The sequence below is a fragment of the Neoarius graeffei genome, chromosome 2 (genome assembly GCF_027579695.1).
Source record: "Neoarius graeffei isolate fNeoGra1 chromosome 2, fNeoGra1.pri, whole genome shotgun sequence".
NCBI classification, from domain to species: Eukaryota; Metazoa; Chordata; class Actinopteri; order Siluriformes; family Ariidae; genus Neoarius; species Neoarius graeffei.
Window position 1 is genome coordinate 10,480,518 of NC_083570.1, and position 19,704 is coordinate 10,500,221.

The window sequence follows — 19,704 nt, forward strand, 5'->3', positions numbered from 1 at the left end:
AGCTTTACAGAATTTGAATGACTTAAAACATGAGCTAATTTTATCCCTAATCTATCCCCAATGAGCAAGCCTGTGGCGACGGTGGCAAGGAAAAACTCCCTCAGACGACATGAGGAAGAAACCTCGAGAGGAACCAGACTCAAAAGGGAACCCATACTCATTTGGGCAACAACAGACAGCCTGACTATAATATTAACAGTTTTAACAGGTATAACCCTCAACTGTCCTCATGGGGCCGTCCTTCACAGGAGCGGTGCGATAAAACTCCGACCAGACACAGGGCACCAGGATGGATCACGCAGGTCCGAGGGGCAGAAGAGGCCAGCATCTCAATCCCAGGATCAACATGTAACTCAGAGGGACAGATTGGGGGGGGGAGAGAAAGAAAACACAGGTTGTTAGGTATGCCCTAAAAATGACAAGTATTAAATCTGTGTGGTAGGCTTGCAGAGACGAGAGTCTTTACATCAGGCATAGCACACAACAATGGCATGTTAATATGGTAAAAAAATATATCATGACCTGCTCTGGCTGGATGCTTGATTGGGTGATGGGAGCACACTCCTCAGCAATGATGAGATGCAGATGGGACCCTTAGGGCTGGCCAAGACAATTCAGTTACATTTCACCGGGTCTGGGACATGCGACAGAATGTCTGACGGCCGATTCCCTGCAGGCTATGATAGCCAGTCGAGGTCTCCACCCTCTCCACCAAAAGATTTCCTGTTGACTCCATGTAACTCAGAGGGACAGATTTGGGGTGGGGGGGGAGGGAAAGAAAACACAGGTTGTTAGGTATGCCCAATGTCACCTGAATAAGTAGGAGCAGTATACATATTGCACCGAGTACAAGCAGGGACTCCGGCAACTAACTATGACAGCATAACTAAAAGGAGAGAGCCAGAAGGTAACACAGGCATGAGGGAGCCCCGGGACATAAAGCAGCAGCCACTACACCGTCAACAAACTCAAGTGAGCAAGCAAGTGGGGACTGACAGCATCCATACATCCCAGTATACCAAAACACTCTATGTCTGAGGACCCTCCAGATCTACTCCTTTACCTCATAAACACCATTAACAAAAGGCTTGACTAAACAGATATGTTTTCAGCCTAGACTTAAATGCTGAGACTGTGTCTAATTCCCGAACATTACTTGGAAGGCTGTTCCATAACTGTGGGGCTTTGTAAGAAAAGGCTCTGCCCCCTGATGTAGCCTTCACTTTACGAGGTACCAGCAGATAGCCTGCACCTTTTGATCTAAGTAGGCGTGGCGGGTCATAGAGGAGCAGAAGTTCACTCAGGTACTGTGGTGCGAGACCATTTAGTGCTTTAAAGGTCAATAGTAGTATTTTATAATCAATACGAAATTTGATTGGGAGCCAATGCAGTGTGGATAAGACAGGTGTGATGTGGTCATATTTTCTAGTTCTAGTAAGGACTCTTGCTGCTGCATTTTGAACTAACTGGAGCTTGTTTATGCACTTATTGGAACATCCAGACAGTAAGGCATTACAATAATCCAACCTGGAGGTAACGAAAGCATGGACTAGTTTTTCTGCATCATGCAATGACATTAAATTTCTTATCTTTGCAATATTTCTGAGATGAAAGAAAGCTATCCGGGTGATGTTATCAGTGTGAGTTTTGAATGAAAGACTGGGGTCAATAATCACTCCGAGGTCTTTTACTGCTGCACGTGAAGAAACAGAAAGGCCATCCAGAGTCACTGTGTAATCAGAAAACTTACTTCTAGCTGTATGTGGTCCTAGCACAAGTACTTCAGTCTCATCAGAGTTAAGCAGAAGGAAATTAATAAGCATCCAGTGTCTAATGTCCTTAACACATTCCTCAATTCTATTTAGCTGGTGTCTCTCATCAGGTTTTGCAGAGACATACAACTGTGTGTCATCAGCATAACAGTGGAAACTAATACAATGTTTACGAATAATATCGCCCAGAGGTAACATATATAGAGAAAAAAGCAGTGGACCCAAGACAGAACCTTGTGGAACACCAAACTTTACCTCGGTACGTCTAGAAATATTACCATTTATATCAACATACTGATAACGATCAGTTAGCTAAGACCTGAGCCAGGAGAGGGCCATTCCCTTAACTCCCACAACATTTTCTAGTCTATCCAGAAGAATGGAATGATCAATGGTATCAAATGCTGCACTAAGGTCAAGCAACACAAGTAGCGAGACACAGCCCTGATCAGACGCCAACAGTAGGTCGTTTACTACTTTAAGCAGTGCTGTCTCTGTGCTATGATGAGGTCTAAATCCTGACTGATACATTTCATGGATGTTATTCCTATGTAAATATGAGCATAACTGCTGTGCCACAGCTTTTTCAAGGATCTTGGAGATAAAGGGGAGGTTTGATATTGGCCGATAATTGGACAGCTGACAGGGATCAAGGTCAGGTTTTTTAATCAGGGGTTTGATAACTGCTAGTTTAAAGGATTTGGGTACATAGCCAATCATAAGAGAAGAGTTTATTATTTTTAGAAGCGGTTCAATTACTCCAGGCATTATCTGTTTGAATAGACGTGTAGGTAAGGGATCTAGTACGCAAGTTGAGGCTTTTGATGTAGAGATTCATCTCATCTCATTATCTCTAGCCGCTTTATCCTTCTACAGGGTCGCAGGCAAGCTGGAGCCTATCCCAGCTGACTACGGGCGAAAGGCGGGGTACACCCTGGACAAGTCGCCAGGTCATCACAGGGCTGACACATAGACACAGACAACCATTCACACTCACATTCACACCTACGGTCAATTTAGAGTCACCAGTTAACCTAACCTGCATGTCTTTGGACTGTGGGGGAAACCGGAGCACCCGGAGGAAACCCACGCAGACACGGGGAGAACATGCAAACTCCACACAGAAAGGCCCTCGCCGGCACCGGGGCTCGAACCTAGGACCTTCTTGCTGTGAGGCGACAGCGCTAACCACTACACCACCGTGCCACCCCTGATGTAGAGATTAATGAAAGTAATTCAGTTTCTTTAAGGGGAGTAAAACATTCTAACTGATGATCTGATACAGTTATATAGTTAACTACAAGGTCACTATCATTGTCTGACCTTAAATTAGTAGTTCGAATTTTTTGTCGGATATTCTCAATTTTGTCATTAAAAAAATTCATGAAGTCGTTGCTACTACATACTGCAGGTGTGCATGTGTCAATAGTGGACTTATTCCTGGTTAATTTTGCTACAGTATTAAATAGGAATCTAGGATTATTTTTGTTATCTTCTATTAGGGAGGAGAAATATGTTGATCTCGCAGCACTAAGAGCTTTTCTATACTTCAGGAAGCTCTCCTTCCATGCTAATTTGAACACTACCAATTTTGTTTGACGCCATTTACGTTCCAATTTTCAAGTGGTCTGTTTTAATGTGCGAGTGTCATCATTATACCAGGGTGCTAATTTTTTGTCTCTGACCATTTTCCTTTTAAGAGGGGCTACATTATCTAAAGTATGGCGGAATGTTGACTCTAAGCATTCAGTTGCCTGATCAAGTTCTGCAGGGGCTGACAGTGACCCAATCAAAGTTGACAACTCTGGGAGAACATTTATAAAGCTCTGTGCAGTAGTTGACGTGAAAGTACGTTTAATACAGTAGCGTGGTGAGGTGCATATATTATTACTCAGACATAGCTTGAATGAGATGAGATAATGATCTGAGATAACTTCAGACTGTGGAAGTATGACTATATTGTCTACGTTTAATCTGAATGTTACTATTAGATCAAGAGTGTGACCACCATTATGGGTCGGTCCTATGACATTCTGCTTAATCCCTACTGAATCTAAGATGGACACAAACACTGTTTTTAAAGGGTCTTCTGGGTTATCGAAGTGAATATTAAAATCTCCGACAACTAAAGCTTTGTCTAAGGAAATAACCAGATCTGAGATAAAATCTGCAAATTCAGAAAGAAACTCAGAATATGTCCCCGGGGGCCTGTAAATAATAAGCAATGAAATTAACTGGGTAGACTTATTTTTCGAGGCTACATACATTATATGAGTATGAAGAACTTCAAATGTATTAAATTTATAACCAGGTTTGTGTGTTACACCTAGATAATTGTTATAAATAACCGCAACGCCTCCTCCTCTGCCAGTTAGACGAGGCTGGTGTATATAACTGTATCCAGGAGGACTCGCTTCATTTAATGTTATATATTAATTTGGCTTAATCCATGTTTCAGTTAAACAAAGTACATTAAACTCCTGATCAGTAATGAGTTCATTAACCATTAGCGCTTTAGAAGTAAGAGATCTAATATTTAATAGCCCCACCTTTAGATCAAAGGTGCTGGCAGCAGCTGTACAGTCAGTATGATCTAATTTTATATTGATTAGGTTACTGGAACAAACTCTCTGAAAATTTCTACCTTTTTGTTGAGCTTGGGGAATAGACACAGTCTCGATGTAGTGGACCCTGAGTGACGACTCTGTGCAGCTAGCAGACAGTCGGTTTAGCCTGTTCGTCTGCTCCCTGGCCTTGGCTCTGGATTGTCAGAAATTAACTAGGCCTGTCCTGAGACTATGACCTATGCTGCAGGAAATGAGAGCAGCACCTTCCCGAGTGGGATGGATACCGTCCCGCCCTAACAGGCCACCAGTGCCCTCAAAATTAGCCCAATTATCTATAAAGCCCACACTGTTTACAGAGCACCACCTGGACAGCCAGCAGTTCAGCGACCATAACCTGCTGTAAGCTACATCGCCACGCCGCATTGGGATGGGGCCAGAGCATACTACAGCATCGGACATCGCCTTCGCTAATTTAAACACCTCTACAAAGTTACTCTTAGTAACCTCAGACTGACAAAGGCGTATATCATTAGCTCCTGCATGGATAACTATCTTTGAGAACCTGTGCTTGCCTAGGACCCTAAGATTACCTGCTATGTCCGGCACCCTGGCTCCCGGTATACACCTAACTAAAGCTGCTGGTGCCCCTAAAGGCTGAGCTAATTTCACATGCCGTATGATAGAGTCCCCTATAACCAGAGCTCTTTCAGGTTTCTCAGCGGGTGCACCACTAAGGAGAGCAAACCTGTTCGGCACGTGACGCAGAGAGGAGTGGCGCTCCTGTGGGCGAGCCTCAGTGGTAGCTTTGGCTCTATGCTTATGCCGCCGAGCCGTCACCCATTTGCCCCGCTGTAAGGGCTCTAATGCCGGAGTTGGGGGATTATTAACTCCACCTAGGGCATCCAGACTTTCCCCTACAGAAACTACACTGTTCTCATGCTCACTAACCTTCTCTAAAGCCTGGACATGCTCTTCTAGCACTGCAATCTTCTCCGTCAGAGAGCTAACTAATCTGCACTTATCACAAATAAAGCTAATAAAGCTATCGCTAGCGACGGAGGAAGAATGACTAAACATCCTGCACTCAGCACACTGAACAGGCTGAAGGTGTGCCATGATGAAAAGATTCACGTACCTTAAACGAAGATCTGTTTATATTAAAGCAGATCCGATGTGGATGGCCTCCGCTTGTGGTCTTTACACAGGAGAAGAGAAAAAGAAAGCTTCCGGTCTCGGCGTTCTTCCGAAAAAAGAAAGAGAGAAAGAAAAAAAACGGAAAAAGGAAAGCGACAGTATAATAAAAATGAAGAGGATACTGGAAATTTATTTGTAGAAAAAAGTTAAAAAAGGATTAGTAATTAACGCCAGCACTCGCGGGAAAAAAGGACTCAGCGCAAACAACTCAGGAACCAGGAAGTGCGTAAACCAGGAAGTTACCCAATTCCTGTCTCTCGTTTTGGCTTCATTGACAGTTTGTTTCACTCCTTCTTCTGCACATGCATCCGTAAGTGCCTGCATTCTGACAGGATACTTCACCACCATGGATGTTGTGGAGGAAGAGAAACACACTGCGCTTAATGCTCAGGGACACCTTCTGGGAGAACATCAGCAGATGCTAGTGGACCTCAACACACGGATGGTGCAACTGGCTTCTGTGATGTCGCAGGCCCTCCTAGCTCATCACGAAGCTCCTCCGAGCCTGGCACTGCAACTTTTATATCTGGAAAGATTCACTGGAGACACTAGTGCATGTAAGGGTTTCTTGCTACAGTGCTCCATGTATTTCGCTACTATGACTCACCTGTCTGAAGAACATAAAATTGCAAAGTTCCTCTCTTTTTCAATTGGTAAAGCACTCCGATGGCCAGTGCCATTTGGAAGCAAGGACAGGAGCAAATAAAATCATATGAGCAGTTTCTTGTTCAATTCAAGAAGGTGTTAGACCATGAACCTGAAGGCACGGAGGTAGGAGAAAGCCTCCTCACCATTTCTAATGGTTCCTGGAGTGTGGCTGAATAGGCCCTGGACTTCAGGACACTGGCAGCCTCCAGTGGGTGGAATGATCCAGCTCTAAAAGTAGTTTATAGCTGGATCTAAAGGCAGAGATCCTCAGTGAGCCCACCTGCAAGGATGAACAGTGCACGCTGGACTCACTCATCAACCTAGCTATTCGCCTAGACCATCTATTGACACATCGCCCCTCCATTCAGGAAAGTGATCCACCAGTTCTGTTGCCCAAAAGCAGTTCACCAATGGAGGCATCATGTTCCCTACTGATGTGTTCCGAACATCTCAGGAGGAGATGGGAGGGCTTGTGCTTTTACTGCGGGAGTGCCAAACACCAGCTGTCCCATCCGTCTGTCCCATGCAGCTCCAACAGCAGGCCCAGCACACACTGTGAGTCCCACACGAACTTTCAATTCCGAATCATTTAACGTTCCTGTGCTGTTAAAGTTGGCAAACTTCACACATATATAATCTGCTTTTATCAATTCAGGTGCAGAGGGGAACTTTGTCAGTGATTCAGTTACCCAGCAGTTCAACCTGTCAACAACCCTCCTCCAAACTGCCCTCAGCATTTGAGCTGTTGGCGGAGGACCTATAGGAGAGGGTCTTGTCACAAGGTGCACCACCCCCCTTCACATCCAAGTGGGGGCTCATCTCTCGCTATGTCATCTCTACAGAGAACCACGATATCTTCTTTGGTTGCCCATGGCTACAACTTCATGACCCCTTGATCTCCTGGCATAATAAGGAGATACTCCAGTGGTCACCCACCTGCTTCCAGAGTTGCATTGATCGACCCTGAGTCAACATTTCATCTACCTCAGTGGAAATTCCTCAACCCAATTCCCTTGACAACGCTCCAGAATGCTATCTGGACCTCAATTAAGTATTTAGCAAGGGAGAAACCTGTAAGTTACCACCTCATCATCCATATGACTGCGCGATCAACTTTCTGCCAGGTATGTCACCACCACGAGGCTGCATCTACCCACTCTCCCAGAAGAAGCACGCAGCAATGGAGGAATATATACAGGAGGCCCTCAAGCAGGGCTATATCCACCCTTCCAGATCCCCAGCTTTGGCGGGATTCTTCTTTGTGGAGAAACGGGGTGGTGGTTTTCGTCCTTGCATTGACTATAGAAGACTTAACCCTTTGGTGACTGACCCCTTGAAAATGGTTCCTCCAGGAACGATGACGTTTCAGTTGTCAAGACAACGGAAAAACTAAAATACAAAAACAGAAAGATACGTCACAATGCTCTTGTGCACAAAATAAAATGCTCTTGTATTTTAGTTTTTCCGTTGTCTTGACAACTGAAACGTCATCGTTCCTGGAGGAACCATTTTCAAGGGGTCAGTCACCAAAGGGTTAATCAGGTTTCAGTAAAGTATCCATATCCTCTTCCACTTGTTCCAGCAGCCTTGGAACAATGCAGGTCAGCAAAGATCTTTTCCAAGCTCGACTTATGCAGTGCCTACAATCTCATCCAATCAAAAGGGACAATGAGTGGGAGACTGCTTTCAGCACGACTGCTGGCCATTTTGAATACCAGGTAATGCCATATGGCCTTTCTTCAGTGCCTAGCGTGTTCCAGTGCCTAATTAATGATGTTCTATGGGACATGCAAGGCAAATATGCCATTGCATATAGATGATATCCTCATCTACTCTCCAGATGAAGCAACCCATGTGGATCACGTTACAGCGGTTCTCAATCGCCTGCTCAATAACCATCTATACATGAAAGTGAAGAAGTGTGAATTCCATCAGAAGTGTATCTCTTTCTTAGGCTATGTTATCAGTGCTGAAGGGGTTAGCATGCACTCATCCAAGGTCATAGCAGTCACATCCTGGCCCACTCCCAAATCCATCAAGGACCTCCAACATTTCCTGGGCTTTGCTAACTTCTATCGCCACTTCATTAGAGGCTTCAGCACAGTCAGCACTCCCTTAACTGCCCTGCTCAAAAAGGGACCCAAGCTGCTCCAGTGGAACCCCGCAGCAGAGGAAGCCTTCAATAGTTTGATACAAGCTTTCATCTCAGCTCCAGTATTACAGCACTCCGATCTGTTGGAACCTTTCATCCTTGAGGTAGATGCATCAGATACTGGGGTAGGGGCCATTTTGTCACAATGTTTTGGGGAGAAATTGAAAACTCATCCTGTTGCGCTTTTTTTTCCAGGAAACTCTCGTCTGCTGAGAGAAATTATGACGCGGGAAACAGAGAGTTGCTCGCCATAAAATTAGCCCTTGAAGAATGGCGACACTGGTTAGAGGGAGCTACTCATCCGTTTATCATCCTCACAAACCATAAGAACTTGGAATACCTCAGGAAAGCTAAGAGGTTAAACCCGCGCCAGGCCAGGTGGGCTTTTTCTTCACATGCTTTGATTTCACTATATCTTTCCCTCCAGGCTCGAAGAATGCCAAAGCCGATGTGTTATCCCAAGTTTTTGCCCCGCCTCATGAGCATACTGTCACACACACCATCCTTCCACAGCAATGCTTTGTACAGTCTATCACCTGGGACCTCGACAGGGAAATAAGGGACTCACATCCTCAGACTCAACCCCACAACTTTCTTCCGGGACTACTGTATGTACAATAACAAAGCATCTCAGAGGCAAACTTATCACCTGGGCTCATGCATCTCCTGCCACTGGACATGCCGGCAGCCAACACACCGACCAGTTGCTAAGAAACAAGTATTGGTGGGAGAGCATGATCACTGATATCAACCACTTCATTGCTTCTTGCTCCGTGTATGCCCAAGCCAAAGTCTCAAGAACTCCACCAGCAGGCAAGCTCCTACACTTCCTGTACCTCAGAGACCCTGTTCCCACTTAGCCATCGACTTCATCACTGCCCTCCCCCCCTCTCAGGGCAATACCACCATAATGATAACCATCAAACACTTCTCCAAAGCTTTCAAACTCATCCTGTTACCTGGCATCCCCACAGCATATCAAACTGCAGAACTACTATTTCAGCAGGTCTTCAGATACTATGGCCTTCCTGAGGACATTGTCAGCGATCGGGGCCCTCAGTTCATCTCACACTTCTGGACATGCTTCATGGAGAAACTGGGGCTATCTGTGAGTCTCACATCAGGGTATCATCCCCAGTCAAATGGCCAAGTAGAAAGAGCAAACCAAGTGATTGTCTGCTTCCTAAGGATTTTCTGCATGCGCAACCAGGGGGACTGAGCACAATTCCTCCCATGGGCTGAGTATGCACAGAATTCCCTCAAACACTTTGCAACTCAGTTGACACCATTCCAGTGCATACTGTTACCAGCCATCTTTGTTCCCCTGAGACGACACACCCAGCCAGGTACAATCTGTAGAGGATCAGTTTTCATGCACCCAGGCAATATGGGAAGAGGTCCACCAATGTCTAGAAACCTCCAATGCCCAGTATAAGGAGTATGTGGATAAACACCGGGCAAACAATCCAGTCTTTTCACCAGGCGACAGAGTATGGGTGGCAGCAAAGAACCTTAGAGAACCCAACACCTGTAAAAAGTTCCAGCCATGATACATCGGGCCATTCAACGTCATTTGTTGGATAATGAGGTCTCGTGTCGCTTGGAACTCCCCCCTCACAGCAGATTAGCACACACATTTCATGTTTCCAGTCTAAAACCTGCTGTCCCAGGGCCCTTTACTGAGAACGCACCAGTTCAGGAGCACCCAGCTCTCAACATTGAGGGAGAACCCATCTATCAGGTAAATAAGATCCTCAACTCAAGACGAAAAGGAGGACAAATTGAGTGCCTGGTAGATTGGGAAGGTTACGGCCCTGAAGAACAGAGCTGGGTCGCCGCCAAAGACATCCTAGATCCTCTTCTCAAGCAAGAATTCTGCACTCTACATCCTGACAAACCACCACCCAGAGGTAGAGGCCGTCCCAGGAAGAATGTACCTCCCAGAGGGAGCTCCTCGGGGGGGGGGGGGTCTGTCAGTAAATCGGCTGAGAACGCTCAGACTACAAACATGGACACCTCAAACTACAATTCCCAAGTTTCACAGCACCCTCTGTCTCCCAATTACTGAACTCAGCTGACACTCATTTCCCTAATCATCAATCTCCCCATTTAAATCTTTCACATACACCACTTTAGTGCGAAGTATTGGTCTGCTCACATCGGTTCATACCAAGCCTCGGGTCTCTGACTGCTTATTGTTTGCTGACTCTTTGCTTACTCTTTCTCATTTTTCGTCCTTTGTCTCATCTCTATCACATTGTTCATGATTGCCCAACCCTTGCTTGTTACCGATCACGATTACTGTCTCTCGTTTTGGCTTCGTTGACAGTTTGTTTCACTCCTTCTGCACATACATCCATAAGTGCCTGCATTTTGGCAACAACTGATGAGGACTGAACTATAACGGAAATTGAAATTGCATTAAAACAAATGAAAAATGGTAAATCACCAGGAATCGATGGCTTAACATCTGAATTTTTAAAATACTTTTGGGTGGATATTATTGAAATTATTATATCAAGCATATTTAGAATGCGGCGGCACGGTGGTGTAGTGGTTAGCGCTGTCGCCTCACAGCAAGAAGGTCCGGGTTCGAGCCCCATGGCCGGCGAGGGCCTTTCTGTGTGGAGTTTGCATGTTCTCCCCGTGTCCACGTGGGTTTCCTCCGGGTGCTCCGGTTTCCCACACAGTCCAAAGACATGCAGGTTAGGTTAACTGGTGACTCTAAATTGACCATAGGTGTGAATGGTTGTCTGTGTCTATGTGTTAGCCCTGTGATGACCTGGCGACTTGCCCAGGGTGTACCCCGCCTTTCGCCTGTAGTCAGCTGGGATAGGCTCCAGCTTGCCTGCGACCCTGTAGAACAGGATAAAGCGGTTAGAGATAATGAGATGAGATGAGATGAAGACAGGCTTAATAACCTTGCTACCAAAACCCAAAAAAGACTTGTTGCTAGACAATTGGAGACCTATAACCTTACTATGCAATGATTATAAATTACTTGCCTTAGGATCTGCTAATCTTCTAAAGCGTGTACTTGTAAAACTTGTAGACGAATATCCATCAGCCTTCATGAAGGGAAGATATATTCAAAACCATGTCCGACTGATTCTGGATATGATTGATTACCAATTGATTATTCAGTCAGATAGTCTCTTTTTATTTCTAGACTTTTTCAAAGCATTCGACACTGTGGAGCACGATTTTATGTTTACAACACTCAAAAAACTTGGATTTTGAGAAGGGTTCTGCAAGGTTATTAAAATGTTTTACAACGATATTTATAGTTATATCTCCCTTAACCCTGGAAGGACACCAAAATTTAAGATTTTACGCAGAATCAGACAAGGCTGCTCAATTTCACCAAAATTATTTATTTTATGTACACAAATGCTAGTGTACTTAACCTTGTGCAATAATAGAATCATTACTATTAAAAGGAAGACTTTATTTCAACAAGAATGGAATGATAAAGTTTTAGATATTACTGGTCTAATGGATGAAAATGGACATTTAATGCAATTTAATTTGTCTCATCTCATTATCTCTAGCCGCTTTATCCTGTTCTACAGGGTCACAGGCAAGCTGGAGCCTATCCCAGCTGACTACGGGCAAAAGGCAGGGTACACCCTGGACAAGTCACCACAGGGCTGACACATAGACAACCATTCACACTCACTTTAGAGTCACCAGTTAACCTAACCTGCATGTCTTTGGACAGTGAGGGAAACCAGAGCACCCGGAGGAAATCCACATGGAGAACATGCAAACTCCGCACAGAAAGGGCCTCACCGGCCACGGGGTTCGAACCCAGACCTTCTTGCTGTGAGGTGACAGCACTAACCACTACACCACCATGCCGCCTAGTTTGTTCGTAGAAAAGTTTAATTTAAAATGTGTCTATAGAGAATTAAATCAAATTTGGAGAGCTATTCCACCTCCCTTAAGATTCACGATCAAAAAACACCCTTGAATATTCAAAGGTGGCAGTCAATCTGTCTGAATTGAAAATCGGTGAAGTGGAAATTGGTGAAAGAAAATGTAATAACAAAGTAATTGGAAATGTTTTAAAATTTAAGCTATTCCCTGATTTAAAAGAAAATAAAGAAATTAACAAACATAAGAATAACTGACGATGGAGGAACGCTAACAAATACACACTGTAGTTATCTTAGATGGCCAATTTCACCCAAAGTGAAAGAAATTCAGTTTAAAATCCTGAACAATATTTATCCAGCTGCTGAAACTCTAAGGAAAAGGTTGAATTTGAAAGTAGATCCTTGTGGATTCTGTCTGACAGCCTGAAACTACTGAACATTTATTTTTCTCTTGCTCAGTCACAGTGCAATTTTGGAAAGATATTTATAGCTGGTAAAATCTTGGGATCAATAATCCTTCATTTAATAAGACTCAGGTTTTGATTTATATAATGGTCTGTCAAAGAAGGTATCAAAGATGGTAAGCATAATTATCATTTTGGGTAAATATCATATACATAAGAATAAATGGAAGAACAGTAAACCCTCTTTAGTTTCTTTTAAAAATTAAATTAAAAGCTATTTAACATCCTTAAAGGTGTGATCTGAAGTAAATCAGGCCATAAATGATTTATGTGAAACTATGTCTACTGTAAGTCTCTCACTCTTTAAGTTATAATCCTTGTTGATTAACATGCATACATTATTTTTGTTATGTTAACCCTATGGTTATTTTTTTTCCTGTTTTTGTTACTTCTGTCTGTTCTGTTACACAATACAAATGTTGTCTGTCTGACAGATATATACACATATTATGCATGTATACATGTATGACTGGAGGTGTGTGTGTGTGTTTTGGTTTGTAGAGTTTGGTATGCAAACTAATGTTCCAAAATGCAGTTTGTAAATTGAATTGTTAAAATAAAGTTTGAAAAAAAAAAGATTTTTGAGATGGAAATGAAGTTGGTAGGTGAATATGTTTGAGATCAGAGATCCTGAGTCGCCTCAATCAGTCATTAGATGTGTCTTTGAGAAGTAGGAGAACACTGGAGAACCAGGAGGAAACCCACACTGACACGGGTCATTTTACCTTTGGGTCATTTTAACATTGTTAACAGACTGAAATGAATCTCCTGAAAGGCAGAAGAAAGAAATCTGCGAGTAGTGTTAACACAAGACTTTATCTAATCCCAGTCAGTGCACGGTTCAAACTCCATCCACCAGAAATACCATTAAAATCAAAGGGAAAGGCAGAGATGAGGCGAGATCATCAACAGGAGATCTATCCAGAATAAACACGACTCATAACTGAGGAGATTTACTAACACACTGGAAGGGGTCACAGTTACTGAAAGGTTCATGTGCTTTTGATGCGAACAAGCAGGAAATGAGTGAAGAAGTGATTCAAAATGTGTGTAAAGGCGCCCTCTGGTGGTTTGGAGGAGAAATCTCATCTCATTATCTCTAGCAGCTTTATCCTGTTCTACAGGATCACAGGCAAGCTGGAGACTATCCCAGCTGACTACGGGCGAAAGGCGGGGTACACCCTGGACAAGTCACCAGGTCATCGCAGGGCTAACACATAGACACAACCATTGACACTCACACCTACGGTCAATTTAGAGTCACCAGTTAATTTAACCTGCATGTCTTTGGACTGTGGGGGAAACCAGAGTACCCAGAGGAAACCCACGCGGACACGGGGAGAACATGCAAACTCCGCACAGAAAGGCCCTCGCCGGCCACGGGGCTCGAACCCGGACCTTCTTGCTGTGAGGTGACAGCGTTAACCACTACACCACCGTGCCGCCCGGAGGAGAAATGTCCAGGTTAAATATTACAGTGTTCATCGACGTTTCTTTCATTTTTCTTTGTGAACACACAGGTCTAAAATAATGTCATTTCAATGAGCTGTTACTATAGAAACGAGAATGCATTAGAGCAAGCCCATTAATATAAACCTGCACTACTGTCAGAGCTGCTGTTATAGAAAAATAATCAACACCTTCTGACCAATCAGAATACAGAACAGTAATGGATTTGTTGCTTGATTTTATTGAAAATGAAAAGGATTTAAAAAAAAAAAAGTTTTTCCAACAATCATGTTGAGAATCTAAATCAGGAGTCAGACCACAGACAGATCCAGTTCACAGATTCACAGAGACAGATTTATCATCATTATTCACACAGACAATATATGACAACATTAAAAGAGATGTTTTTTGGAGAAAAAAGTCAGTTGTAGGTTTACAGTGATTTTCACAAACACATACAGTATTTAAGACACTGTAGTTATTTCTCCACAGATTAAATAATCTAAAAATATCCATCCAAAGGGGAGAAAAACCCCGTTGCATATCAAGACAACAGCTTGCTGACATCCTGACCTCAGTAATAAAAGCTTCTGTCTGAAAATGAGTTCAGCACAGAAACTCCATCACTGGGGGAAACTTTATTCTCCTGTGCTCTTATCTTTTATTCTGCAAAGCTTTGATTGTAATATTTGAATAAAAATCCCAAACTCTCAGATAAACCTGGATTTATAAGGTTCTATCTGCAGGCCAATCATCATCTTTTTTTTTTTTTGGATAGGACAGTGTAGAGAGACAGGAAATGAGCGGGAGAGAGAGACGGGGAGGGATCGGGAAATGACCTCGGGCCGGAATCGAACCCGGGTCCCCGGATTTATGGTATGGTGCCATTTTCCTTTTAAATTTGATGAGTTTCTTGTCTGACTGTAAAACATTAACATTTCCTTTTTAATTATTTTAAATTATTCATCTGTTTTAATTTAAAGAATAAAATGAGTGTTTTTTGTGCAGCTGGATTGTGTTCTAGTCAAACAGATGACTGAGCAACAACGTGGCAACGTGCAGGAATTTTACAGAAAACACTACACACTTTATTTTGGATCACACAATCTCACAGAACCATAAAACAAGTAGAACCCCAACCCAGCGTATAGAGGCTGAGTGAATGTGGTGTGGACTCTGTGGAGGAGCTTCATCGTGTCAGAGACGCTGTAGAAGGACAGAGTTCCTGCACTGTGATCCACATACACTCCTATTCTGGAGGCTGATGGACCTCTGAGAACAGTCGCAATGTTGTTGTGCCAGAAAGAGAGAGAAGAAGAAGAACACTGCAGACTCCAGGACTGATTGTTGTATCCAAACCCACACTCATCACCCTGTCCTTTCCTGCTGATGTCTTTATATGAGACTGATATGAACACATCACCAGCAGCACCGCTCCACTCCACCTCCCAGTAACAGCGTCCACACACACTATCCTTACACAACACCTGACACCAGTAATCAAATCTCTCTGGATGATCAGAGTAACGCAGCTCTCTCTTACTCCATCTCAGCGCTCGGTTCTTCTCAGACAGAATGAGCTGACGATGTACCGTGTTGGGATCCAGAGTCAGATTACAGAAATCTAAAATAAGAGAGAAAAGCAAATTGAACAATGTGAACATGTTGGGTTTAATTCACACAATATATTTATGTGAAGTGTGTGTGTGTGTGTGTGTTAAATGTACATTTCAGAAACTCTTCTCTGCTCTGTGGTTCTGGTTCTGAAATGATCTGAACTGCTGCAGCTGTGGAGAGAAAAATAGAAACATGAGTTTGTGTAAAAGATGGAAAGAGTTGAAAGTGATCCAGTCAGTTTATTCATTTTAAATCAGTGTTTTAGCTCAAAGTGTCGGGTGAATAAAGTGTCTGCAGAAAAGAAAGCAGGAGCATCGCTAAGAAATAACACATCACTGTGTTTCTCCAGCAGGAACAGCTCCTCTTACCATGTGGAAGGATTTTGTTGAATTTCTCCTCACAGAATTCCTCGAGTCTCTTTTTCAGATCGGAGAGAGAATTCCTCACTCCATCAAATGAGAAATGTTGATGGACAGTGATGCTGGATATCTGAAAATTTGGTCGTTCCAAGTGAGGAGACTGACGTCCAGAAGCTAAAACCTACAGAAAGCAAATGAAATGTAAAACCCACTTGTGATGTCAGACAGGGACATTTATTGTTCCCTGAATGAGAGGTGTTTTAGAGAGTGTGTGAGGAACAGCTGGCTCTGTAGATCAGACAGTGAGTGTTACCTGGAGGAAATGGATGTGATCGTGTGTGTGTGAAAGCTGCTCCAGCTCAGTGACTCTCCTCTGAAGATCAGCAATCTCCTGCTCCAGTTGCTCCAGGAGTCGTTCAGCTCGACTCAGTTCAGCCTTCTCCTGATCTCTGATCAGCTCCGTCACCTCCCAGCGCTTTTTCTCCATGGAGCTGATCAGCTCAGTAAAGATCCTCTCACTGTCCTCCACTGCTGTCTGTGCACTGAGCTGTTAGGACACACACACACACACACACACACAAGACTTAAAGCTCATCTATCATTCCCTCTCTTACTGTGACTGTAAATGACTTGTTGTCCATGTTGTGTGTGTTTCTAGGAGCAGCTCTGTCTCTGCTCACTGCTCACCTTTATAGTGTTCATAGTCTGTTTCAGCTCCTGCACCTTCTTCTGCTTCTCCTGGATTCTCTGCTGGGATTTCATCTGCTCCTCCTTTAACTCACTCTGAGGACAAATAAAATACATTCAGCTTTTTATACAGTACGAGCGAACTCGTTCCATGTTAATGTCAGTTCAAAGTACATTCACATTTCTTAGAGCTGTGAATGTTATGTACTGTGTGTGTGTGTGTGTGTGTGTGTGTGTGTGTGTGTGTGTGAGAAATGTTCACTAACTGGTCTGACCAGATTCCGTCTTTCACTGAAGATAAATTTAACACTCTGTTCACCATCACACATACAATTTTAATCAGCTTTTACAGAATCCTTCTGATTGATACACACATTGAAATTAAAGTTCAAATCATATCACTGACTAAAGCGCCTGTTTCTAGATGGGAAACTATAATTAAGATGATTTAATTCTGGAAAGATTTCTCGTTCTCACCTGTTTCTCAGCTCTTTCTGCTGCGGCTGAAACAGCGTCATGGTCTTTATGTTTCTCCAACATGCACAAATAACAGATGCAGGTTTGATCAGTACGACAGTAGATCTCAATCAGCTTGTTGTGTTCAGAGCAGATCTTCTCTTGGAGTTTTGCTGAGGCTTCAATTAATGTGTGTTTTTTCAAAGCAGGAACTTCAAGATGAGATTTCAGATGAATTTCACAAAATGAAGCCAAACACGTTAGACAGGACTTGAGGGCTTCGTGTTTTCTCCCGGTGCAGAAATCACACTCCACATCTCCAGGTCCAGCGTAACAGTGAGCAGGAGAAGCAGCTTGGACTTCAGTCTTCTTCAGTTTCTCCACCACTTCATCCAGCATGTTGTTTCTGTGTAGAACAGGCCTTGTAGTGAAAGTGTCTCTGCACTGAGGACAGCTGTAGATGCCCTTCTGATCCTCCTGATCCCAGCAGTCATTAATACACACCTTACAGAAACTGTGACCACAGGAAATAGCCACCGGATCCTTCAGGAGATCCAGACACACTGGACACCTGAACTGGTCCACAAAAAGCTTATCTATTGAAATACTGGCCTCGGCCATTTTCCTGAGCTCACAGAGAGAGAGAGAGAGAGAGAGAACAGTTTGTTTGCTCTGAAATGACGAGTTACTTCCTGGTTCTGTGTGTAAAAGAGCAATAGAGAAAGAGGAGGAGCACAAACACAGAGAGGTCATGAACACTCCTTTATTAACCATTTCATCTCCCTTCAGTGCAGAAATATAACCCATGTAGCTGCACTGATTAGGATTAATTTCATGAAATACTCACAGAATGGATCTTAATTTTCTGGACTTTTCCACCTACTGACACCTCAAGCACAACTTTCAGCCTTGTTGATAAATTACAATTGTTTCACTTGAACCGCTTTTTCCTCATGACATCTTTAAACTGATCTTCATCCCTAAAGAATGTTGCAGCCATTTTAAAAGTGAGGAGGATGCAGCTGTCAGGAAGGAAAACCGTATTTTTTTTATTTTGCACTTTTTATTGCTGATCATGACAATGACAATGAATTTCATTGATATCTACGAGCCCTCCAGGAGGTATGAAATTCCAAAAAAATACACATTCTAAAACACAATTTTTTTTTTTACAAAATGACAGTCAGTTGGACTGAAAGAAGATAAAAAAAAAGGTTTACCGGTACTAATTCCATTTTATGTTTTCTAACATACAACAAATTTGAGATTCATCAGTATAATATTAACATGGAAACAAAAAAAACATTTTTAAGTACAAATTTTGCCAACATACAAGTGAATACTAAATAACAAGATATCTACATGTACTACAGTAACTCCAAATTTTGATTTTTTAAAATGTGAAATTATTACCCTGATGAAACGGGCTAATTTACGCAACTCCTTCACATTTTGAGAGTTGAATAACTGATTCAGTTTAAACACATTTGGTCTCGTGTAAAAGTATCTTTTTAAGAAATTAGTTCTTACCACAGGGCCGCATGGTGGTGTAGTGGTTAGCGCTGTTGCCTCACAGCAAGAAGGTCCGGGTTCGAGCCCCGTGGCCGGCGAGGGCCTTTCTGTGCAGAGTTTGCATGTTCTCCCCGTGTCCGCGTGGGTTTCCTCCGGGTGCTCCAGTTTCTCCCACAGTCCAAAGACATGCAGGTTAGGTTAACTGGTGACTCTAAATTGACCGTAGGTGTGAATGGTTGTCTGTGTCTATGTGTCGGCCTTGTGATGGCCTGGCAACTTGTCCAGGGTGTACCCCGCCTTTCGCCCGTAGTCAGCTGGGATAGGCTCCAGCTTGCCTGTGACCCTGTAGAACAGGATAAAGCAGCTAGAGAGAATGAGTTCTTTCCACATTAAAATAAGGACATATGCGTATATAATGGAATCCATCACCCTGTTCATGGGTGTCACACAGAGTGCAAGGTTTTCTGTCTTGATTGGGTAAATATCTACCTTCAGCTATTGGCAACTGATGGTTACCACACCTAAATTTACATAAGTTTATTCTATTTACATTGTCTAGTTTGACTAGATATTCCTCAAAAGCTATTCAATCTTTGTACATTCTATATTTAAAATGCAGTTTATTTCTATTTATTTCAGATAACATGTTTTGACATCAATATCATTAACTTTTGTCTTAATACTCTGTTTAAATCATTCAGGACTAACATTTTCATAATCATCCCACACATTTGACATGTCACAGTTATCTAGTCTACCCTTTACATGCGTCAACCATTTGGATTGGTAGACATTGGATACATTTTCCTTAACAATTTTAAGATTATACAAGACAGTTTTGTTTCTTTACCTTGAGCTAATCGAAGCCAAAATCAGGTCATTCTACATTTTACGAATGATTTTAGCTCTCCACATCCTACCTCTGCATACACCATATAATTAGCCGTCC

The 19,704-nt window shown here is 43.0% G+C and overlaps 1 pseudogene; it reads right to left on the reverse strand.

Moving 5' to 3' along the window:
* Nucleotides 1-14,349: 14,349 nt before the first annotated feature.
* On the reverse strand, nt 14,350-18,085 carry LOC132880701 (tripartite motif-containing protein 16-like; annotated as a pseudogene).
* Between the last annotated feature and the right edge of the window lie 1,619 nt (nt 18,086-19,704).